This window comes from Doryrhamphus excisus, linkage group LG19 (assembly GCF_037039965.1).
Source record: "Doryrhamphus excisus strain RoL-2023G ecotype Guam linkage group LG19, RoL_Dexc_Guam_v1.1, whole genome shotgun sequence".
Classification (NCBI taxonomy): domain Eukaryota; kingdom Metazoa; phylum Chordata; class Actinopteri; order Syngnathiformes; family Syngnathidae; genus Doryrhamphus; species Doryrhamphus excisus.
The window spans coordinates 7,168,313-7,175,446 of NC_136375.1; positions in this window are offsets into that span (position 1 = coordinate 7,168,313).

Genomic DNA, 7,134 nt, shown 5'->3' on the forward strand with positions numbered 1-7,134 from the left:
CTACAAAATAAGAGCATGGAAACAGGAACTAAGGCACAGAAGGAAACTAAGCAAGCTGTCACGTATAGGCTAACTCCCACATGTGACAGTAACTATACTATTAAAAAAAGAATATTACTTATTATTTATTTAATATGATTAATTACTAATTTGATATGATTTATTATTATTACTCATCTCGCAGATGAAGAAAAAGCTAACTTGTCACTCAAGTTATTTTATTTAATTGAATCATCTAACGGGCGGCATGGTGGTCGAGTGGTTAGCGTGCATACCTCACAGCTAGGAGACCAGGGTTCAATTCCACACTCGGCCATCTCTGTGTGGAGTTTGATGTTCTACCCGTGCATGCGTGGGTTTTCTCCGGTACTCCGGTTTCCTCCCACATTCCAAAAACATGCTAGGTTAATTGGCGACTCCAAATTGTCCAAATAGGTATGAATGTGAGTGTGAATGGTTGTTTGTCTATATGTGCCCTGTGATTGGCTGGCCACCAGTCCAGAGTGTACCCCGCCTCACGCCCGAAGACAGCTGGGATAGGCTCCAGCACCCCCGTGACCCTTGTGAGGAAAAAAGCGGTAGAAAATGAATGAGGTTAGGAGACCACTGTCAGCTAGGCGACCAGGGTTCAATTCCACCTCAGCCATCTCTGTGTGGAGTTTGCATGTTCTTCCCGTGCATGCATGGGTTTTCTCCGGGTACTCCGGTTTCCTCCCACATTCCAAAAACATGCTAGGTTAATTGGCCACTCCAAATTGTCCATAGGTATTAATGTGAGTGTGAATGGTTGTTTGTCTATATGTGCCCTGTGATTGGCTGGCCACCAGCCCAGGGTGTACCCCGCCTCTCGCCCAAAGACAGCTAGGATAGGCTCCAGCACCCCCTGCGACCCTCGTGAGGAAAAAGAGGTAGAAAATGAATGAATGAACTAACGGACTGCACGGCGGTCGAGTGCTTAGTGCGCATACCGCACAGCTAAGAGACCAGGGTTCAATTCCACCCTCGGCCATCTCTGTGTGGAGTTTGCATGTTCTCCCCGTGAATGCGTGGGTTTTCTCCGGGTACTCCGGTTTCCTCCCACATTCCAAAAACATTTATATATTTTGTATATAAATATTTATCATAATTTATTTCCGCATTTAATTAATATTTGGTTTAATCCAAGCTCGAATCCAAGCTAGAAAGTTGCATTTTTCTTCACCACAAGTGATCACAGTCTGAACTGCAGCTGTAAGGGCCTGGATTCTGTTATCATGTTATCATTCTCTTATCATCGTCCCTTTTTGTATCCAGTATAGTACATCAGCCTTGGAGCTGTCTAGGTTTATAGTAGCAGTGGTTACTCCACAATTATGAAGTCAAGCTTACTGAGGCCGTGTTCACAGGTTTGACTGAATCATATATCTCACTTTTTAAGTTTTGTCCCACTTGTCCTGATTATCTGTAGACTTCTGACTCAGAAACTCCGATATTCTTGTTGTCTTCATTGACATCATTGAGCTCATTGAAGTCATTTCAGACTTGGCAGAATCCTTCTCTGAACTCCACTTCAACCATGTTGTTTGCTCCTTTGATGATAAGGTTGGCAGCATTGGTGAAGGAGCTTTTAGCAGCTCTTGCTTCTTTTTCAAGTTGTTTTACTCTTTTCGCCTCCATTTTAGGCAACTTCAGCGGTTGTAGCTTGGATTTTTAAGGCTTTTTATCCTCAGTCCAATAACTACACAGCGTGGGTATCAACTGTCACGTTCTTTGGTGTTTGTAGCCTGCCTGAACTTGAGTTGCTTTGAAGACTGCAGAGAACGCTTTTATGAACTCAACTGCAGTAGCTTTTCTTACATTTCATTTCCGGTATTTGCAAGAATTCATGCTACCACATAATACACTTGATAAAATGAACACATAGATTATTTCTCTCATATTTATACATACTCACTATTATATTGTATCATAAGATACCATTGTAAATGGCCAGGCCAAAAGTCTCACACAGTGACTGTTGGAGGAGGCATTTATGAATGGGAAAAATTATTTTTGGTAATCGGGACCGGCATGAGCTGGAAGATGCTTGTTCGCTGTCATTGCAGAGGAAAATTCACTGATATACACAAACAGTGTCAGCTGGAGCTAGGCTATCATTCATTCATTCATTCATTTTCTACCATAAAACCCTCACGAGGGTTGTGGGGGTGCTGGAGCCTATCCTAGCTGTCTTCGGGCAAGAGGCGGGGTACACCCTGGACTGGTGGCCAACCAATCACAGGGCACATATAGACAAACAACCATTCCCTATGGACAATTTGGAGTGGCCAATTAACCTAGCATGTTTTTGGAATGTGGGAGGAAACCGGAGTACCTGGAGAAAACCCACGCATGCACGGGGAGAACATGCAAACTCCACTCCAGGGTGGAATTGAACCCTGGTCTCCTAGCTGTGAGGTCTGCGCGCTAACCACTCATCCACCGTGCCGCCGCTAGGCTATCAAACAAGTCCAATGCAAGACATGTATATGCTCTGCAGAATGAATGCATGGATTTGACAGCCAAGATAGAGCATTATATACCTAACCTCACCAGGAGGTGGTCAGACTTCTACAACAAAGTATAAGAAAGTTTTATTGGAGAAGAATGTTACTTCATCAACAGATAAAAGCTAAGAACCCAAATTTTTTCACTAAAACAAATAAAGAGGTATCTGAAAATTGAATGAGTAACAGTAAAATGGCCTCACCAGCCATGAACCTCACCGCACATGTCAAACCCCTTGTGACCAGGTGGTGCAAGACCCTCACTGCCTCGTGTAAGGAACAGGCGCACCTTCCTGACTAGTCCGTTTAAAGCACATATGTCAAAGTCAAGGCCCGGGGGGCCCAAATTAATTATCTATGGCCCCCTGGGTAATATTTGTAATTACTATTCGAACCGTAGAAACACAGTAGAACTAGTGTTTTGCATGCACCAAGACTACATTTCCCACAATGCAACGGTAGCATCAGCCCAGAACAGAGATCCCTCAGATCCTCAAAAATGGCCAAACGTAAGGTGGACGCTAAGAACAGGGGATTTCAAGCCAGGTGGGAGGCAGAGTACATGTTCACGGAGGTAAAAGGCAAACCTGTGTGAAACAATACAATACAATACAATACAATACAATACAATACAATACAATACAATACAATACAATACAATACAATACAATACAATATTTTATTTTATTTTATTTTATTTTATTTTATTTTATTTTATTTTATTTTATTTTATTTTATTTTATTTTATTTTATTTTATTTTAATTTATATTATATTTTTTCAGTTGAATGGACTCAGGGAAAATTGCAGATAAGAGCCATGAGGAAGAATACAACTGATTTATTTTTAATTTTAATATTTGAGAGCAGGGATCAGTAGCACAATAATGCATTTTCAGTTTATAATGCATCCACATTTATTTCTGCATTTATCTTAATATTAAGAAACATATTTTGTTTTTAAAGGACGTTTACTTTTTTGGTGTGAATGGTTGTTTGTCTATATGTGCCCTGTGATTGGCTGGCCACCAGTCCAGGGTGTACCAGGCCTCTCGCTCGAAGACAGCTGGGATAGGCTCCAGCATCCCCCGCGACCCTTGTGAGGAAAAGCGGTAGAAAATGAATGAATGAATGAATACAGGTTTACTTTTTTGCTGTTGAAAATGTTTCCCTTGAAGTTACTGATAGAGCCATAACAAAATATTTGTCATGATCTGTGTGTTGTCGCTCTGCTGCCGCCTGCTGCTCTTTCTTTGCAGCACATCCTGATCAGCAGTAGGCGGGCCACTCCTGCACACACCTGAGTTCAATCATCCATCATACTACTTATACTACATACTACTTCTGCTGCTTGTCTCCCGCCATGTGCATGCTTTCATTGTTCCTCTGCTTGCTTTTAAGTTTGTAGTCGTGAGTACTTGCCTGTTGGTTTTTGTTGTCACTTAATTTTTGCCCGCTTTTGTCTGCGGTGTTTTTCATTCCTGCACTTGTGTTTTGCCTGTATGCCTTTTTGTTGCAGTGTTTTTTGGTTTTTTTTTTACCGTGTTCTGGCTAGAGTTATTTTGCTGAGCAACCCCTGTTTATTTGTACGTTTAGCTTGTGTGGACTCCTTTTTGTTTATTGTTTACATTTTTTGTTGTATTCCTGCATCTGCATACTGGGTTCCAGACCAGTTCGTAGTTCTTGACAATATTGCTTTATTCATTTTAATGTACAGGACATGAGATTTTTCTTTGAAGGAACCAACTCTCCTGATGGGATTACATTTTGGAACTGGACTATTATATTCCCTGTTTATACTTAATTGTCGCATGTTTTTCTTTGTCGTCTATCTTTTGGTGCTTGCTTGTTAAGCCCTTTGAGGCTCTTTTGTGATTAAGAGCGATATTAAAAAAACTTGACTTGAATTTTTGTCTGTTTGCCTGTTGAAAAATATTTTCACTTCAAATTTCTGAGATCCATAAGGAAATATTGCTTTTTTAATTTAATCATTATATAATATACACAATGTTAGGTCTTGGTTCAATAGGCTATGTGCAATCATTTCAATGTTTTAATAAACATTGAACCAGCCCTGCCCTCGGCTTGTAGCAAATTAAGTTGTTAATTTGATGCATTTGACTTTGACATCCCTGGTTTAAATAGTCTCCCCCATAGAGGGTCGAGACCTCTAAGTCAGGGTCGAGAGAGATTCATCCAGGTTTTCACAGCCCGCTCTGTAGAGGCGGCCCCCGCTACATCCAGACTAAGCACAAAAGAGTAACCAAGTTTTGTGTTGACCTTAGCACTGAACCCACTACTTTATAGCCGTTCTCTCCCCTATCGGATTGGTGCCTTTGGAATAGACCTGGGATATTTGACCAATATGTTCACAATCGGAGGGACCTGTTATTTCAACATATTACCGGAACAACCTAAAAGAAACTATCTTGGGCAAAAAGTTTACTCTTTTAACTCACAAGACTCAAAAACCACTCATTGTGGTATAACTATGAATTTAATGGTTAAAGTAGGCAAGGCCGATTGTCTCAGAGATATTGAGCTTTTCTGTGTTTCTTCTTGCTCTGGTCCGGCCGCTCCAACTTCAGATAAAAACATCAAATAACACCTAATAAAATTTCATAGGACAGGGAAGTCATAGCTTATACCTTTCCTGTCAGAGCAAATCTGTTTAGCATTTAGATCAACAATACTATCTGCCCCAATGGCTGGACAGGACATGCAAAAGAGATTAATTAATGAGCTCCAGTTACAAACGTGGACTAAAGATGAAATAAAGTCCCAGATGAAAAATATAATCCCAACAAATGGATCAGTAAAAGATGAGTTGCTCGCAACCGCACTCTCAATCCAATGCGGACACTGGAGTTGCCAAAGCAGTATCCAGTAACAATAGTCAAAGTCTCTGGTTATTCCAATTCTAGATGCAGTGCTGTGTGGTACAGCTCATCCAGGGACTTACAAGGAGAAAAAGCCCTGATGTTTGTGACGGGTGGTGTTTTATGCTTTTCTCCCCCCGCCTGGCGTGTGACCTTTCTTGTCTTCCTGGTACCAAGTTCGTCTTTCCATGGCGTTCCATATCAAAACTGTGCAAACATTGTGCAATAAAATTGTTGCACCTTCCTTAACAGCTTGCAACAGGTATAAGCATAACAATAACTTCCCCTTTTTGGATGTGTGTGTATGTGTCAAAATGTTCCTACATCACGCTAAGCAGGTGAACGTTCACCTGAGCACAGTGATGATAAAGGGGTAACTCCATTTTCCCTCTTGAGCTCCTGCTGGATGACCTTATCATCGGATTCCTTTTTATGTCATACCCAGGACCAAGTACAGTTTCAAGGTACCTTGGATTCTTGACACGTTACTCACTGTGCAAGTCACGTTAGTGTTAGCTTTTTGATCTGCATGTCATTTTTATATCAAGGCATCAAGCAATTACTTTGCCTCTATTACACAGAGTCATTTGTATCAAGGTATTTGACCGGCGTGTCATTTGGATATTAAGGCATTATGATATCATAAACAGTCTGAATGAGTACTGTATGAATTTAGTGCTAACTTCTCATGTTTAGCAAATTTACTTTCAAGACATTTTGGCAGTGCAGAATGAATACAGGTCAAATTTGCCAGAGGATTTTCCGTTAAGTTCCCTTAAATTAGTCTAAAATGGCAAATTGCAACTTCCTTGCAACAAAAAAAGTCCAGTTGAAAACCAAAGAAATGCTTCTTTTGATCCCAACATTTCTGGAATGTTTAGACTTAAATGGAAAATTCACAAGATTGTTACATTTTCCCAGTAAAAGCATGCAGCTAAATTTCCTTTGCCTAATAATCCTGGGTAAATACTGCTAGCAATGTATTTTATGGAGATTATTTCAAAGGCTACCCCCCCACCCACCATGTCCAATATAATTCATGTTAATATTTCAAGCTGTTTTAAGATACATAATACTTGGATATTCGTTAAAGGTTGTACCTCTCGGATTTCATCCAATACATGTGTAATGAATGAGTAAATAGGTTATTTGGTGCTTTTCCATGTATCTCCTTTCTGAATTGCAATGGTTGTAAAATGCTTAAGAGATTATTCAAGCAGATTACCTGTGCATGTCATTGTTGTGGTTTCAGTGACAGTAGCAGCTGTCGATTTTCTTGTGTAATCCATCAGAGACAGCTTGGGACGGTGGGTCCAATTAGCCTAGTGCACGCACTGAGCAAGGTGCAGTTCATTGTGGCACACACTTGACCTAAATAGTGAAAATAATGTTAGTAATAGCAATGTTACATTTTGCTAAGAAGTTGAGAAGCATCTTTACATTTGGGAATACACAGCAGAGTGTAAATTGAATTTATTATAATGAGTGTAATAAATATACTACAACATTTGCTTTTACAGGACTGAAAAACGGTGACAGCAAGCCTGAAATGACACACATATGTTCAGTTATAGTTGTAAATAGATAAGATAGATCCGTGCAAATCCTCACTGAGCCCAGCGTCTGTCTGTTTTTGCGCTCCCCTCTGTAGCCGCCAGTCTTCAGGGGATTAGAAGCAATGATTTCCATAAGTTGAGCCAATGAGAATTGTCCAAATGCCACCACCAGACAG